The sequence below is a fragment of the Peromyscus eremicus genome, chromosome 4, assembly GCF_949786415.1.
Source record: "Peromyscus eremicus chromosome 4, PerEre_H2_v1, whole genome shotgun sequence".
NCBI lineage: Eukaryota > Metazoa > Chordata > Mammalia > Rodentia > Cricetidae > Peromyscus > Peromyscus eremicus.
The window spans coordinates 110,726,214-110,744,964 of record NC_081419.1 but is presented as its reverse complement, the minus strand read 5'-3'; the positions used below and the strand labels follow the sequence as shown (position 1 = coordinate 110,744,964).

The window sequence follows — 18,751 nt, the reverse complement described above, 5'->3', positions numbered from 1 at the left end:
CTTGCGCCATCATTATAGTGCTCTGTGAGATAAAAAAAAAAACAGGCAGTGAGCATCATAACACAGGCTTTCACTTGATTTTTTCTTTAAGATCTGCATGTCCACAGTCAAGTTAAATTTTCTGCATCTCAAAACTGTAAGCTCACTGAGGCAGGTTGGTTCTGCTCCTCCAAAGAGTAAGACCCAAGGTTTTCTAGCTTCTCTATCTGACTTCACATATTTCTGCAACCCTCTGTTCTTACAGGTTCCAATACTAGAAAGAGGGAGGAAGTCTGGTAACTTGAGTTTGGCTGTTACCACTATCTCTCTCCAAATCTAGCTCAAACAAAATGTCAGCTGTTTTAGTCACTCCTCCTTATCTATGTATAAGCTCCTTCATGTGGAGGAGGGTGGCAATTAACACCGTAAGACCCTTAGAAATATCTTGACCAAAAACTATCCTATGTAAGTGTGGAAAATAGAATGTACCACTCAGTATGTTGCTATAGAGATTAAATCTAAAGCTAACTACAATAGATAGGACTATGATAACTATCACACAGCAGATACTAATGTGAACATAATAGGGGCCTTAAGAACTTTTCCCTACAGGATTATTTGCCTTATAGGATTAGATCTGCAGAGTTTCTTCCCAAAGCAGACTGGAAGTCATTGTTGCATACAATATCTTGGGAAATCTTCTCCATGTTTGGCAGGAAATCTTACTGTGTAGGCAACCTTAGGGCATTTTGCTGTACATAAGATTTGCCTGTGTTCTCAAACAAACAAACCAAAACACCAAAAAACAAGCAAAAACCCCCAAAAAAACCCTTGCCTATGTGCATTTTATGTTTATTAGCTTATTAACATTTATTTATGAAGCTAAATGTTTTGAATATATGCAAGAATCAGGTACCAAATTATTTACATGTCTTTGCTTGTATATTGTATGCACATAACAAAAAAACATACACATGCATGTGATATCTGATAAAAAAAACCTAACCCCACCCCGCACCCCTCAGCAGAAAGGTGAGTGAGTACAAAATAGTACCAACAGATGTAGTTTTGGTAACTGTTCACTGAATAGCTTGCAGTACATTTCTTTTATACAGGAAACCAATTTTTTTTTTTGTATTTTCTTTTTTCCTCCTCAAGGGTCCTTAAAATCCAATGCATAAGGCAAGAGGGGGATTAGTGTTTTGTTAAATAAAAACTGAGCTTCTTTGGGTATCTAAACATCATTCTAAGAATCATGAGGCCGTTCCCAAAGCAGAGATGCTATCAAAGGCATTTTAAAATCCTCCCCTAAATTGAAAAATCAAGTACTCCTGATACATCTTCCCAATTTATCATGCATGCTGTTAAAGCTAAAAAGTAATGTAATATCGTGACCTGTTTGTTGGTTCTCTAAAAAGACAACACAATAAAGAAGAAAGGAAGCATATCCTCTTCAGATGACCTGCAATAAAGAATATGAGAAATATGCCATGGCAAACATTGGCTAATGGAACACAAGAAATCTTCTTTCCCCTTTCAGAGTGCTAGAGGTAACTGTACTCACAGCAGAAGCTCCATAGGGCCACTTGATGTCCATAGTAGCCCTCACTTTCTTTTAACATGTGTGAACGCCAAAGCTCAGTTCTGTTCAGGTGAGTTGTTCAAGGTCATACAGCTCAGTGGTTGGGCTGTTCTGCAGCCTCTGCTGCTCTATCCAGAGCTCAGTGAACTCATCGGAACTTCTAGTTTTCTCTGGTCACTCACACTGTCATATGCACCCAACTTAGCCCAGAAGACCATACTGTTAGTGTTTTGCTGACTCAAGGGCAGCATGCTTTCTGTTAGAACAGTGGTTCTCAACCTGTGAATTACAACCCCTTTGAGGAGTCAAACAACACTTTCATGGAGGACACATATCAGATATCCTGTGTACCAGATGTTTACAATATGATTTATAACAGTAGCAAAGTTAGTCATGAAGTAGCAATGAAAATAATTTTATGATTGGGGGTCACCACAACATGAAAAACTGTATTAAAAAGTCACAGTGTTAGGAAGGTTGAGAACTACTGTGTTAGAGGGTCTCAATGGATTATGTGTAAATGTGGAAAACTCATGGGTAGAGAGGAAAAATGTAAAACATGGACTGAGCTCCAAACAGTTTAGATGTTTCCAGAGAGATTATGTGAAATAACCTAAGCCAAGAGTTGAGTACAGTATGTAGCAGGCATTTAGTCAATTTTTTGTTATTGTCTTTGTGGTCATTCAGTAACAATGTCTGTATATTCTGCAGAAAATAGAGTACAGAATTACTGTCTACTAGTTTTTTAAACTTATTTCATGATACAGTATAGAGGAAAAGATGTACACAATTCATTGTTCAGTTGGTGATATACATTGGGTTTCCTATGATAAATGAGGCTGATATACTACATCATGCTGAAATCTATGTTTTTCCCTTTTAACAAAGAAGATGCTGGCTGCTGGAAGTTAGAGGACATTTTACAGAGAGCCAAATCAACATGGATAGCATGTATATACCATGCTGATCTTAATAAAGCAGTGTGTGGTTCTGAAGACAAGGGCTGGCCAAAAACATAAATCAATGCCTTAGTATATATATGGGCAATGATTAAAAATATCATTTGATACTAAAGAATGATAGAGAGCTTTAAATGTATGCATTTTGTATGCTAAACAGCTTTGTTTTGTTATAAGAAAATGACTTAAATCACTTTTAGTTAATGGCTTTTAATCTCTGAATATAATTCTGCCTTTAGAATTACTTTTCTTGAGAATTCTCTGTTCTTCATTAGCATTTTTAACCCCTGGCTCATAGATGATAAAAGAGCATAGTAGAATATTGAACTATTTGTTATAGTTTGGTAGTTGGAGGTGAGCCAAAGCACTGCTTTCATACACAATTTTATTCCAACATTTAGGATGAATCTACTTGCAGGGCTACAGAAAAATTACTGCACTTTTCCTGATTGAAATGTTTGGTCAATAAAAGGCAGAACTACTTAAATGGGTGGAATTCATCTCTCTATAAAGAAGTGGGAATATCCCCAGTCACTCACTCATTCCTACATACCTGGTACATGGAGCAAACTAAGGAATCAAGAGCTTTTGTCTCTGATCTCTAGAGCTTCCATTTTCTACTAAGGAAGAGAAATGCATAGGTAGGTAATTATAAAGCTATGCCATAAACTTTCACGGGAGGTGGAAACACTGTTAAATGATAAACAGAAGTCAAATTCTAAAAATAGGGGCTGGGGAGCTAACCTATATACTACTTTATTCTGAATCTCTGAGTGATGGCCCATAATGGGGAGCTTCCCAGGGACAAAGGTACAAAAATACTGCATCTTCTCTCTTGGCCATCTTGTTTTTGCTTTGTTCCATGAATTTCAGAATGGAGAGTAAGTTTTCTGGCCTAGGAGATGTCATGTTTTTTAACTCTTCCTTCTTTTTCCTTGGTAAGAAGTGATTTAGTCAGGGAGATATCCTTATGAAGATGGATGCTGAAATACAAAACTGTATTTAAGGGATATAAATAAGGCATCTAGTGATTCCCTTGTAAATGAATACAAATTTATGCAGTCGTATCTTACTTATTTGTTTAGTCTAGGTGACCAAGCATGTTTCTTTATATATGTTTGGCTGGGACTTCCAGCTGGCTTTCTGCAAAAGCCCCCCATTTTTTTCTCTCTCCAAACTCCGCCCTCAGAGAATTTCCAACAACAATAACAAAAAGTCACTAAAAGTTCAGTTCCATGGAAACAGTGGCTCTCCCAACCCCTGAAGCTGCTAGCTGCTCAAGACCATGCCTAAAGTGTTATGATTGGGCACTGTGGAGGATACATCATCATCCCTGGGCCTACAGGGTATTTAAGCCATCTCCTTTAGATCAGCAGTGTGATTTTTCTCCTACTCCCCTCTCCCCGCCCCCTCAATCTCTGGGGGCTGGAGAGTCACCTGGGAGTGCTTTACCCAAATAAACTTGGTCTTTTACTTTTTAATTCAGCTTGATCTGACTTACCACGTCAGTGGGGAAACCTATTATAGGGGTACAGAAAAACCTATCGATATCTTCATTCATGATATAGTAATCTTGCTGAAAGATGGGTACTGACTAGTACAAGAAACCTTTTGATCAGATCAACTGCTATGCTGAATTTTTTTTAACGTGGTGTGTGTGTGTGTGTGTGTGTGTGTGTGTGTGTGTGTGTGTGTGTGTGCCCACGAGCCTGGGCATGCATGATTTTTCGTGCATTTGGGTGCTTATATGTGTGGAGGCCAGAGGACAACTTCAGGAATGCCAGAAATTCAGGAATGCCATCTGCCTTCCTTGAGACAGGGTCTCTCATTGGCCTGGAGCTCATCAATTAGGATAGACTAGCAGGCCAGTGAGCCCCATTTCTCCTGTCTCTGTCTTCCCAGCACTGAGACTGCAAGCATGTGTCACCATTCCGTGTTTTTCATGTGGGTTTTGGAGACTGAATTTAGGTCTCTGTGTTTGCAAGGCAAGCACTTTATTAACTGAGCCATCTTTATAGCCTCCCAAGTTCTTTTCTAAGTTGTGTTAAAAAAAGATCCTATTTGAAACATGTCTCCTAAAATACTACTGTCTGGATAGGGTATCCTCAGCCTGTCATACTGAGAGCAGAAACATACTTATTTACTGCTGTATCTACAGAATCAGAACAGAGATTTCTGGGTAAATGGCAGCTTGTTCAGAAAACATTTGCTGAATGAATGAATGAAAGTGTCACAGTAACCGCTGATGATGTTTGAGGAATTCATGGGCAGTCATGTTAGAAATGCCTGTTATGTTCAGTAATTTTTCAAACATAAATCAGGAATATGATTTTGATTTCTAGTAAAGCTCTTCTCATCAAGAAGTTAATAATGAACTTTCTTATTAAAATAAAGAACATTTGACAGGACTACCTCATATAAAAACAGTTTACTGATGTTTTTCCCAGCAGGCTTTCTGTCATTTATCTCCCTGCACTTTCCATTTACCAATAAAGAAGTCACAGTATGATTTGTCTATGGCTAGCCACCAGACCAACCTCTACTAACTGCAGGGGAATTTAAGGAATTCACTCTTTTGCATTTTACAATCAATGTTTTCTGAAGTTGCACAACAGAGATATACAAATAAAAGCAATCAACAGCTTACCCCACACTCTCCATAGAAAGGGAATCCAGTCCAGTTTGCCAGGCTCTCAGAGCTCATGAGAGCATTCTCTAAAACAGCAATGAGGCAGCAGTGCAGGGCTGAACTCTGGCCTCAGGGGGGCATCGGAGAGGCTTTCATTTCTTCCCATGCTGCCCAGTATAAGGCAGAAACTACTGATTCAAGCCTGCAGGCACGGGATCTCATCTTTTAAGTTCAAAAATCTAGAACTAGTGTCATATGAATAACAGAAGTGAAAAGGGAAGCTGAGCCCAGCTGGTCAGTTTGTAGAACTTGTCACTTTGGAAGAAAGTCACCTTACCCTTGAAGTACAAAACTGGACCGACCACCTTGGAAGACAAGAAGTGGGTCAGCAGACAGTACAGATCCGTCCATTTTGGGATTATCAGAACAAAACAACAACAGCAAAAGGGTCAGATATGTTTTTCTTTGATCAAACAACAATTGGTAAATTTAGCAGAGCAGTCATTTAGCATTAACCCCAAGCAAACATTGAAAATTCACATTCTCTAGATTGATTGAAAAGAAGACACTAATATTTAAGCAGCATTCCCCTCCCCCATCTCTGTTGGGGATACAAGTTTGATTATAACAGCAGGTTAATTGATGATAAGGTTAATGTTTGTGAGTTAGCAATAAACAAATAAGCAAACAATCTGATCTCTTCTTGCCTTGTAACACTTCACCTGGATGAAACGACACTGCAATCTGCAGTCGATTATAAAGATGAAAAGCAGTCTTTTCTGAGGTATGTGAATTCTGTGTGTTGGGGCTAGAACCCGGGGCCTCACAAATGGTAAGCAAGTGCTCAACCACTGAACTATAACCTCAGCCCTTGTGATCAATTTTTGTACTGATTATCAGTATTATGAGATTCAGGTCATACAGAAATATTACTTTTTAAATACGTAGCAGTTCAGAAATTCTACATAGGCATTCCTTCTCTATTCTGAGTGGCGGATGAAAAGCAAAAGTTAGAAATTAACAGCCAATAAACTGCCTTAAGTAAAACACGGGAGTTGATCAAAGCAGAATCGTGAAATGAAACTTTAAAAATGATTTATTTTAAAAAGGAATTAAAAAAATGCTTGGGAAGGCTGTAGAATATAGTATATACCAGGTGACTATAAATCTAAGGAGGGCTGGTAATGAAAGCAGTAACAATGTAGAACAGAGCTTTGAGGCAAAAGCCAGGATTTCTTGTCTGGCTAGAAAGATGATATCAAATAATGTTTCTGTGGGGGGATAAAAAGGGACTAGGAAAGGGATATGATACCAGGGATGCATGAATCATACGATCTGTGAAGGCAGGTTGGTAACCACAGCATTGCTGGGACAATGGGAGTTGAAAGCCTTTCTTCTGAGACCCACACACGTCACTGGGGGATTTCAACTGCATCAGCATGGCAGCAATACTGACCGCCACAGCTCGTGGAAGAGGAGATCAAGTTTTATAGTGCTCGAGAGGGTTTTTAAAAGACTGATTCAGAAACAGGAAATTATAAACACTTGCTTCAGGATAGCAGTGGGGCTCCTGGCTCCCAAACAGCATCCTCACAGGAATGCCTTGCTACCCGAATGAGGAGGAAAAGATGGGAAAAAAAATCATGTGCAGAGGCCTGTAGTGTAGTTTAGGGATTGGGTGCTTGTCTAGCATACTCAGTTATCTGGGTTCAATCCCTAGCACACAATCAATCAGTCAATCTATCTATCTATCTATCTATCTATCTATCTATCTATCTATCTATCATCTGTCTGTCTGTCTTCTATCTACCAATCAATCAATATATATTCACTGTGATTCATTTGGCCAGTAGGGAAAGTGATTATACAAGAAGTAACACATTCCATTTAGCTTATAGCCTGGGCTCTGTAGTTGAGCTGACTATATTTATTCCTGGTTCTGCTCTCTGATACATCATTTAGCTTGTCTTGGCTCTACCTCAGCTACCTCACCTATAAAACCAAAATGATAAGAGTAACCTGGCTACATAGTTGTTACCAACACTTGGTGAACTAGCAGCAGAAGTGGCCCAGGGCACCCCACCCCCCAAAGTACTTCAGATTAGCCACTGCCTCATGTACCTCTGTCCTTTTAAATCAAATTCATGACTTACTAAATGCTATTTAGTATTACATCTGACACATCCGACTGTAGTTTGCATACTTCATTTAAAATCAGAATCCACTTGAACTTTTTTATGGGGAGAAATGCAGCAATCTCAATGAAGATAATTATGTAGAAAACACAGTGATACCGACAATATACCAACAATAGCAATTCGGAAGTATCTTGCCTTTCATAAGACTAATTTATTTGAACCAGTTTCTCCACTCACCTGCTTTCTTGACATTGTGATTCATTTCTTCCTCTCCTCTTACCTGAGAAAGGTCCTCTGGACCCAGCTTGACAACCTCCTCCTAAAGCTTAGATGACACCACCTCCTCAATTTCCCCTGGGCAGTGAGCCTGGAGGTCAAACCATTACCCTATCACACTTGTCTTGCCAATGTTTTGGTAAATAGCAAAAGAGGGAAATCTCCTCACATTTCATAGTCAGAAGGAAAGTAACAAAATCTATACTTGTAACTGTTATTTCTTCCTCTGCAAAGATGGCACTGTTGGCTATTTTGGTTTAGTTTTTCTGTCAGTATTTGGAATTTTGAGGTCCTACCGTGAGAGTAGTAACTACAAGGTTAAAAGGGGAATGCATGTAGTTCAGACTTCAACCTAGCTCTGGGATATAGGAAACCAGCAAGAATCAGCCAGTTTAGCTGGAAAAGAAATGTGTTCTGTCCTCCACCTCAGTTCATCCCAGCTCCCCGGCCCCCATTTGTAGACACTGGTTCTGTTTGTCACGCAGCATGAAACATGTGCAGAATTGACCCCTCCCTGTCCCTCACTCAGGGCATTTGCCAATTTAGAATACTCAGAGGGTGGGAGAGAGAGTTCTACACCACGTTTATTATTCAAATGTACATTCTAGGACCAAGGATCACCTGGTTCCTGACCTGCTTTTTAATTTCCTTAGCATGAGCTCATCTCAAATAATTCGTTCCAGTTAAATATGGAAAATGGAAACTACAATTTGCTTATGGGCAGGGACTACATGTCCATGTAGGTATATATATCCTAAAGAGTGATGGTAAGTGATGTTCAAATGCTGGATTTTTTTTTTAAATGAATCACCCTTGATGAATTAACATTTCCCTCTACTTATGTGGATTAAACCACTCTGTCAGCAGCAATTCCTGGATGTTAGCCAGGACCTGGTTGCTTTGTTATTTATATCAGTTTCTGCTCAGAAATCAACTTTAGAGTATAATATTTAATCCTAAACTTGGCATTCAAAGCCTTCCATAAGGGCCTCTAATTCTATTCTAGAAAATTCTTCTACACAAGCTTTCAGCTACGTCCAAATGGACAGACATTTTTAGGGTTCTCTGAACAAAGATAGCTTCGCTTACATAACTTGAAGTTGTTTACTTAGCAGACCGTTCTAATTTCTTTTTAACCTTCCAAAGCCAGCTCAAGTCCTATGTCTATTTTAATTTTGCCTTACCCCGAAACTGTATTCCTTACTATTGGTCATATTTACTGAGAAATTTTCCTGATGTTTTACTGCTTTTTCACTCTGGTACTACGTGATAAGTTTTATTATTTACTATTTCTATGAAGATAGCTAGATGCTAAACTTACTGAGGTCAAAAACCATATAACCATGAAATTTTATACCCCACTTGGGGTTCATTTATGTATCTGGTGCTTCCTGACTGATCAATATCTTCCTACTAGGTTGGTGCTTGCTGGCAAGGAATGACATTGCAGAAATGGATCCAGTGCTGAGGCCAAAACCATGAATTTCCCTACCTTTCTAGAACTGTAAAGCAATCTCACAATCTAAGAAGCATTGTTTATAGTTAGTGCAGCATTTAAAAATCACAATATTTTTTGTTTCCTCTTTCAATTTCTTGATTAAATTGTTTTTGTTTCTACTAATGGTCAAAGCCAAAACGGTCTCCTGAAGGCCATCTGCTACGCAGTTGCTGGGTGTCACCAGAGGGGCAATCAATTGTTAACTGATAACCTTTACTCTGGGGTTAACATTCAGAGTTTAGGAACAGCTTCTAACTAATTAAGGGGCAGTGTGCCTTGGAGCTGTGCATATTTGAGAGGATAAAAGTAAAATTGTCAATTCCTTGGAGGTTTTACCATGAAGGGCTTATAGAAATTGTGAATTATTTTGTGTTGGGAATGCCACAATGTAAAAAACAATAAACAAACAAGCAGGTACCATCACAGAGTCTTGTGACTGTCTCCTGGTTTGTCCTCATACCCCTCTGCTCCTGTCTCTTTCACCACATTGTCCTGGATTTTCAAAATTCAAGCTTAACATGAAGAAAAAAAATCTTATTATTTTCCTGCTGAAGACTGTCAGGGATATAAATATTAAATCCATGTCCCAGTTACATTTTCCTTTATTTTCTCAGCTAAATGGTCTATATTTATTTGTATAATTGTCCATACTACCTCTTTCTTCCAGCTCTGCACCCTTTGATAGCTTTACTGTAGTCCTGTACCCCTTTCCTTCATCTTGCACTACCAAATAAATCAAGCAGTAATTATTAATGTTCAAGCACATAATTCAGGCAGCGTTAGGCTTTTCATTTGACGCAACTACGCAGAGCTGTCTGGAGTGCACTATAATGTTAGAGCATTTAAATAGACTCCTGTCCATGTTTTTTCCTCCACCTTCCATCAATGAAATGTACTTGTTTATGATATCTGAAGATTTCCGAGTTATAAACCCCCAAGCAGCTACATAATCTCGAATAATTTTCCACTGAAGCAATTTACATCTATACACAATAATATATCAGCATATACATACATGGAAACACATGGCTTTTCATGAAAAGGAAAAGTAACCCAGAAACAAACAACTGGAGATAAAATAAACCCTTTACATAGACAAGGAATTTTAGTATCTTTAACACAGATGATTGGAGTTATGACTAAATAAGCACAGTTCAAAACCTCTGGGAGGGGGTCATTAAAAAGGTTCATGCTCGGATCTCTTTAAAGCATTACATATATTATATAATGTTATAATATATATATGTATATGTATAGATCCTTACACTATTACTCTTGTTTACCAACTGCAGAAAGCTTATAATTTTAGTCTTCCTACTTTCATGACAATTATGAAAATCTAAATCAGATATTTATCCTTGTAATGTTTTTTGCTTATGCGGAATCTCTAAGCCTCAGAGAAGAAAATAGTTATCATGACCTCAGCAAAATCCCGCAGTGCCATAATGGAAATTGCAGTGAATCTTGGGGTCAGCTCCTGTTTCAGGCTAGCACCATGATTCTTTCACCTGCATAACCCTGAAGGACATGGTTGGGTTCTCCCAAGGATGACCACTCTTAATGTCAAAATCTAAAGCAATCAATCTGACATTAAGCAGTGTTGATAGGAACTATACTAACTCCAAAACCATGGCCAAAGAGATTGAGATTTCTTTTGGCTGTGCATGCATGCTTATACCTAGTTTTAAAGATAAATAGAGGAAGAAGAGGGATTCATTCCTAAAATTTATTCTAGGTTCAGACAATCCATATTTTTTTAAATAAAAAATATAGGGAGGGGACTGTCCTATAAACAGATAATATTAGCATCTCCATATATGCCCACACCAGCCTACCTAATATCAACAGACATATCTACCCTGTTTTAAAAGCAAAAAACTAACAATTTGCATGTCATAATGGACGATAAGTGACCGTTTTAAAAAGTGTGTTTATTTTCTGTCTAGAACAAGGCACAGGGAAAAATACAGAAGGTTTCTACAAGTAGTCTATTATTTCTTGAAGCTACGTGGGAGGTGAGGAGGAGAGCAGGCAATTGTCTGTAAATAAATCCCTGTTAACAGGATTTATTTTTCTATCTTCCTTTTAATCTAGTATGCCCGCTCTATTAAGAGTTTCTGTAAGACCTGGATCTCAAAGAGAAAATTTGGCCTTCAGCCCTGGCCAGGCAGGCATCTCTGCAGCAGGTAATGCGGCGCTGCAGCCTGATCGCTGTCCGCGGTGCTGAAAGGTCAGGGCGCCGACGCGGGCTTTGGGCACTCCTGTCCAGGGTGCTGAGCTCCGGCCACCGCAGTCCTCCAGGGGAACCCACCGCGCCAATCCTCCGCGGAGCTCTCCCACCCAGCACCACCCGCCCGCTTGCGGCTGATATGGGGCAGGCGGCATAAATCAAGTCTGCGGGGCATGGAGGCTGCTGTCGCCGCCGCAGCTCAGCTTGCCCAGGGCGGGAACTCCCCCTTCCTCCTCTCGCCTCCCCAGCGCCCACACCCTGCTTTTCTTATCTCCCTTGGGTAGCGGTGTCCCAAAGACAACAGTTAGAACGAACGACAAGATCGTGTTTTGCTTTTGCTTTTTCTTCTACAGAGAAAAGGGAAGGAAACCCACAACCCCAATAACCTAAACATATCCCAAAACTGCATCCCAAGATGGAAGAGGGTCCCACGGCTGTTTCAAAAGAATAAGTTATTATTCTGCACACATCCTCGCTGTTTCTTTCCGCCGCTCCATCTGCAGCGTCCCCATTCATTCCTTCTCCAAACAGCTCACCTCGAAAATACTTTTATGTAGCCCCAAGGAAGAGTCTAGGCAGAGTGCACACAGGGAATACCGCACCCTAAGCGCACCAACACACTTGTATTTATCCAGGCTCACTTGGGCTGTCAGCTGCGGTCCCTTCTGTGTATGCGGCTATCCAGGGCCAGGACCAAGGTCTGGGGAGGGGGCTCTTTACCTTAGCTTCTCCAGAGGATGCTGTCCGCCGATCCCTGCGGGTCACAAGAGTGAAGGAGCTACCGGGCAGGGAGGGAAGGAAAGACAGCTCCTGACCTCCCCGAGGTCTCGTCTTCAATGCAACGTGAGCTCTGCCCTCATCAAAGATGGCCGTCCCTTTGACGTCAGCAGCTTTTAATAGCCCGCTCCTCGAGGGGCGGGGAGGAAGTGTGTTGGGGGAGGGCGCAGGGAGGAAGGTGGCTGGGGGCGGTAGGGGAGGAGCCGGGAGGTGCGGAGTGCTTGACTCAGCTCCCCGAGCGTTTTGCAGCAACCCTTTTTATTTCAATCTTTTATAAACATTCAAATGGAGCGATTCTTTTGACTCCATTTTAGCACGGTCTTGGGAAAACACGTACCTCTTTCGACTGTTTTCCTGATGGCCTATGCTTTTGCCTGTGTGTGCATGCATATGTGAATATATGTATGTATATACGAATGTATGTAATGTGTATATACAATTATAATGCAAAAACATAATTTATATGTAAAACGTTCCCCTGCTGACTTGTTTTGGTTGAGTCAGACCGGAGAGGAAGGCAGAGGAGTGGAGGGGTGGTGATGTGAGTGGCTGGGGTAGATTTTGGTTGTGATTTATTTTCTCCAAAGAGGAGGGTCGGTCCGAAGAGGTATCCCCCTCCGCCGTCACCAGCTTCTTAGGAGACCAGGTTACTTGGGTTGCTATTTTTATGAGTGATTATTGAATCAAAGCAGCATTGCAGGTTTGGAGTTCTCATTTAATCGTGGCCATTTGGGGAAAGGCTCACACTTTCTTTTAAAGTACGTCAGAGCAATTATCACCGAGATAGCACTTGAGCTGGGAAGAGGAAGAGGGGAGTTAGTTAACCCTACAGCTTGGGTTTGCAGGGCGCAGGGCTTTGAGTTGAGAGTTGTTTGCCTAGGGCTAATAGATGACGCTGTTTCCGGTTGAATGTGCAGTCAGGGCCTGGGTGATGTTCGGATTTCTTAGAACATCTCCAGGGGATGGTGCATGTATGTCCAGACACCCGGAGGGAAAGTGGCTAAGACTGGACAGAATTCTGGAGGGTCACTCATTACGCAAACCCAGGCACTCACAGTGGCTGACCCTCTGAAGCTGAGGGCCGGGTATGAGCAAGAATGTCTACTTCTGCTGGTTAGATGAGAGATTAGAAGTAATAACCAAACAACATAATCCTGTCTTCTCTTGCTGTGTGTGCGTCAGGAGCTGGGGAGGGCGGGCGGCGGTATGCAAATAGTTCGGTGGTTCAGCCTCTGGATGATTCACAGGTGTTGGGGAGGCTGTCGGGGTTCTAGGCAGGGAGGGAGAGCTGGGGAGCGCGTGGGAGGTGGGGGACCTCGTCTGAGGAACTGTTTGTACTTTTCCGCGGAGGAGGATGAGATTAGAAGTCGTGCCTTGCAATCTTAAAACTCGATGGCCTCTTGGGCCATGGAAAAGCCTTGTTTCTCGGCTGGGCGGGGGTGGGTGGGGGTGGGGGGAATAGACCCAGCGCGGGGAGGCATTTAAAACTGGGTCTGAAAAACAATGCACAAACGCCCACCTCTCGACACCACCACCACCACCACCACCACCACCACCACACACACACACACACACACACACACACACACACACACACACACACACACACACAGCATAGCTCGCTGGCTTTAAAGCTTTAAGTAATAAAGCGCTTAATTGTAAGCTATTGCAGGTTGAGAAGAGGGAGAGCAGAGGGAGGAGGCGGAAGACTTGTAAAGGGATTGCGCCAGAGAGGAGCATAACTCGCCTTTTCTTAAAGATACCCCGATCCAAAGGATATTTTGAAATATTAATGTTTGCGATGATTATGGTGTTTGGATTTTTAGTAAGTCCAGATTCCTGAAATATTGCTGCTGCAGTTTGCTTACTTAATTATTCATTCAACATTTGAAATTTCTATAAGATAAACAAGAAAATATGCGTGGTGTTCACTCAGTTATCATTCCAGCTCTTACTTTCATTATAAAGCTAGCAGGAATAGGTTTAAGTATGCAATCGTTTTCAGTTAGGATATGACTTGAAAAAAAGCAGCATTCAGGGTTGGCAGAGAAAAACAAACCACTTTGCAATGAGAGGAAAGAAAATACTTGTATGGCTCTCTGACTAGAAATCATTCAGGCAGAAAGTTTGTGTTAGAATGGAGGCGGGGGATTTTCCAAATTAAAAAAAAAAAAAAAGTAACTACGTCATTGATGGAGCCTCATTCTGTAGGCAAAAGTGATGTGGCAGTCACCGGAGAGAACTGCTTGGTGTTCTGAGTTTTCAACTGAAGATTCCTCACACTGACATCTTCAAAAAGTACAGAGTAGGAAAGAGTCAGACTGACTCAGGGCATCACAGGAAACAGCATCGGCCCTGCAGAATGATGTGACAGCATTGCTCATATCTGTATGTTTGGGGAGCACAAAGGTCTAATCTGAAAGACACTGGATAAATAAAAATTTGCTATGTATGACAAGATAGTCCTTAATATGCTTTGAATATCATAAGGGGTTTTCCCCCAAGGCTGTTTCCATTGTTTTATTAAAATAAAGTAATACAAAGAAAAACTTCCATGATGATGCTTGACAGTTATTCAGGGTTTACAAAGATCTGACCCTTACAGAGAAGTAAGATGAAGAACATTTTGCTCTAAAATGATTCAGCTGTTTTTGAGTCCTCTCTACAAAAAACCAGTACGTATAGTAACTAACCCCGAGGAACTCACTTTTGTGTTAGGTTGATACTTATGCTATGCTAAGGCAATTTCTGAAAGCTCTCTGGGATACCATGCCCCAGAGCATTCTAATTTGCAATTGTTACACTTGGAATATTAAGTAAAGTTCAACATTCATACCCAAGTGGGAGACTGAGGCAGGCCCTTCATTGTGTGCTCAAGACCAGCCTGGGCTATACATTAAGTTTGAAGCTAGTTTGGGCTTTATAGTGAGACCTTGCTCCAAAACTCCAAAATGTAAACAAACAAACAAACAAACAAATAAATAAATAAATATAGAAAACAGACAAACTAAATCCTCCAAAGATCCATAGCTGGCTTGACAACTACATTTCTTTAAAAAAAAAAGTTTCTATGAGTTATTTTTGTTGTTTGACAATTTCATGCATGCATATATTGTATTCTGATTATCCTCTCTTTCACATTCTCTTTCATGTTTTTCCCATCATCTTTACAATTCCCCCTTCTCCCATATGCCTACTACTCTTCCCTAGGATTTACAACTATGGCTTTTGTTTTGTGGCCCATTTAGTTTCACTAGGGGCTATCTGTGTGACCATTGAATTGGAAGTGTTCAATGGAGCTTGGCAAGGTCATCAGTGGGCATACAACTGAAGGCAATGATCTCTCCATTCTTTGAAGCTGGCAGTAGCAAACAGTTCATAAGTGAGTGATAGGGCACCAGAGTCCCTCCTCCATTCATACCTGACAGTTGGCAGGCTTTTTCTTCCACAGACCTAGTGCAGGCATCAACTTCTGTAAATTCATGATTCTGATGGCTGTTTCTTGCCCAGTAGATGGTATTTTTTGACCCTTCCCCCTCTCTTCTGGCTTTTCTAGTCCTTCCATCCTTACTTCCCCAATGTTCCCTGAGCCCTAGAGGGGGTTGAACAAATGTCTTGTTTAGCATTCATCTGAGCACTCATCATAAGAGCACTCATCTGTCACTTGTTCTCATAGTAGTAATGAGTTTCAGCATCCTCGTTATTTACTAGAAAGAGAGATTTTCCTGATCAAGGCTTTCAGTGATTTTTGTCTTAACATATGTAGAAGGGAGCTTGATACTCTGTCAGTTTTATAAAATATTGCATGAATTTTCCAAAGTCAATTCTGAAATATTTTATAAGTACCCAGCTTGGAAATGCTTTCACCAATGTCCTCCGTTGGGATATACCTGGCACCTTCTAGTAATTCATAAAGGCCTTGGAAGGACACAAGCCTTGGGCAAAAGAGCACATATTTAATAGATGAGCTGTTTTACTTCCTTGGTTTTCTTTCCACATGACTTGCTTACCCCATTCTCTTTGAAGATTCCTGTTGCCCCCTACCTTCAACCCAGTCTCCATACACAGTTGCTCTCAGAAAAAGGAAATGTTCTAAGTCTAAGTTCAAAAGCTACCTTTGTTCTACAAGGCATCTGAATAGGGACATACCTTGTGAGAGATCCAGGAATATTAGTTCTTTCTGATTTACTATGCCAAGAAAAAGTAAGATTATAATTTTCAGTAATCCTTTGTTTCTGATTAAGCATTGTGTAATGGAAGAAGATTGCCCACAACTGGGGGCTGGATGCTTCCACACTACTGTTCCTTAGTACACCAAAATTATAGACTTAAATGTTTTTAGTTAGTATACAAAGTAATGGGTTATCACAATCATCTACATGTGCAATTATACTTTGTATTCATCCATTCCTCCTTTCCCCTGTGTTCCCTATGATCCTTTCCCCTTACCCCAGATGTTTCATTTCCTTTCCCTAGTTAGTTTCTCTTTCTGTTTTCCTATTACATGTGTCCCATTACTTTCTCCATTACCTGTCTGCATCTCCCTCAAGATATCTTCTCCTCTCATGATCCCATTTCTATATCCCCCCCCACTCTCTCTCACACACACACCTTTAAATTAATGTTCTATAAATGAGAAAAAACTTATAGTATTTATATTTCCAAAAGTGACAGATTCTTTTTTATACATGAATGCATTCTAAAGCATCTCCGGTGCTGAGGATGCTTGTGGCTAGACAGAGAAGAGTTTTGTGACAATGAAGGATGGCGGGAAAGGGAAATGGTAGCCAGTTAAAACAGATTAGTTGGAAAAATGTCATCATCACCTTTCATAAGTCTTTCAAGAATCCTGTTATGTCTGTATCCTCTCTGTACCTCAGCTATCTCATAGCTACACTAGTCTCAAAGGAATGATGAGACATAGAAAATCATGTCTCATTTTGTGACTTACTGATTAAATATTAGAAACCTATCATTTCAAGGGGACCTAATGTCTCTAAAAATTACATGATACTTTGCTTTAACGTGGAAGTTTATTCTTCATTAGATAGCAGCTAGATATGCATCATTTATTTGCTCTAGGCCTAGGCTTGTTCATTTATATTAGTCTCTCAATTAGTCAAAATCTAATACTTATCATTATGCTTGGTATTGGAATATATTGAAGCTGAGTTAAAATAAAGGAGACAGTTGAGATTTAGATAGAGTAAATAACCTGACCAAGGACATGGCTAATAAGTGCACAACTGGAATTTGAACTCTAGGATCCAAGTTCATAATCACTGTATATTGGTGCATACTCTTCCAGTTCTATTAAACTCACTTCCTCCCACAACAACTGATCTCTCTACATCAATATATTTGTGTATATATTTTTTCATTAATGATATTAGAGGGCACGAGTCTATGACCCACTGATTTGGTTGGATAAATAACAAATTTGGTTAGGGCATTTACAAGAGAAGGGTTGTTTATGTCAAGTAAAAATAGAAGGAACCTATTCAAAGGAGAAGAGTCCAAAATGAGGCAGGCTGGAAAGGAGGAAATAATGGGAACATTGGAAAGGAGCCCCCTTCTCAGAGTCTGCTTGAATTGAAACCTTTTTTCAGTCTAGAATCAAGAACTCCAGCACAATTAACAGCATTTGTTTAAGGCAGTCTCCTTTCCTCGATACAGATCTACAGTTTTCTAGACCTATCACCAGAGCCTAATGTATTGTAAAAGACATGTCCTAAATCTCCTGTATAAACCTAGTGGCTTCTGGTTTTATTTTACTAGATTATAATCCTTTAAAGGCACCTCTCGAGATCCCCTATAATCTCATTCATTAAAAAGAGAGATAAAAGGAACAAAATAGTTTCTTAGCTGCCCTTTGAGCTATAAATTGAGAGCCAACAAAGTGGTATATATGTCTACTGCTAAGACAATTTCAAATCTCCCCAAAGAAGCCCACGCCCACACCCACACCTTTGTATGTATTATTCTTTCCCACCAAATCTCTTCCTATTAACCAACATGCTTAAAGTCTACATTTAAAATGTTTTTTTGAATAAATTGTGACTCTTTGGAGAGAGCCTTACAGCCATGTTTTCTAGTAGACTTTGTTCTTTCCTTGGTATCTTTCTATTTTAAGAAAGACCAGCTCTGCTTTGTACTAGCTCATTCTGAAATTCTCTGTGTGGAAGCCAAGGATCTAACTGTATCTGAGTAGGGGTCTCTAAAAGACTAAAGGAATTTCCCAGGCTGCTGATTGCAACAAGTGGAACTAGCCTTCATCCCTGCTACCACCGACACAAAGTATAAGTGAGGAGGAGAGTCTAAGATTGATTCCTAGTAAGTTATCTAAATAAGAATGAAAGCAAACAGTACTCAAACTGTACTTAATAAAGTCATCTGGAACTCATAGCAGAACATTGCTAGTAGTTTGGAGAGGAACAGAATAGTTCTTAAATAACCATCAATGTTGAACACTAGGAATTGGGGTGGAGATCAGATTGGTACAGGTTGAAGTGAATGATTCAGGATACAGCTGAGATGAATCAGCACATCTAGTACTGTTCCACTGATACCACAGCTAAGTTCTGTCTGCCAACAGGCTCTAGTCAAGCAACTCCCTTTCTCATGTCACAGTAGCTTCCCTCAACAACCTTTTGGCCATTTCCAGTGTACTTTCCAACTTACTG

At 40.3% G+C, this 18,751-nt stretch overlaps 1 protein-coding gene across 1 annotated transcript in view; it reads right to left on the bottom strand.

Annotated features, from left to right (window-relative positions):
• Positions 1 to 12,130, bottom strand: part of Snap25 (synaptosome associated protein 25) — a 78,654-nt gene extending 66,524 nt beyond the window's left edge. Inside the window, exon 1 of the mRNA XM_059259604.1 lies at positions 12,012 to 12,130. The gene's annotated coding sequence lies outside the window, so the exon portion shown is untranslated. The remainder of the gene's footprint in view (positions 1 to 12,011) is intronic.
• Between the last annotated feature and the right edge of the window lie 6,621 nt (positions 12,131 to 18,751).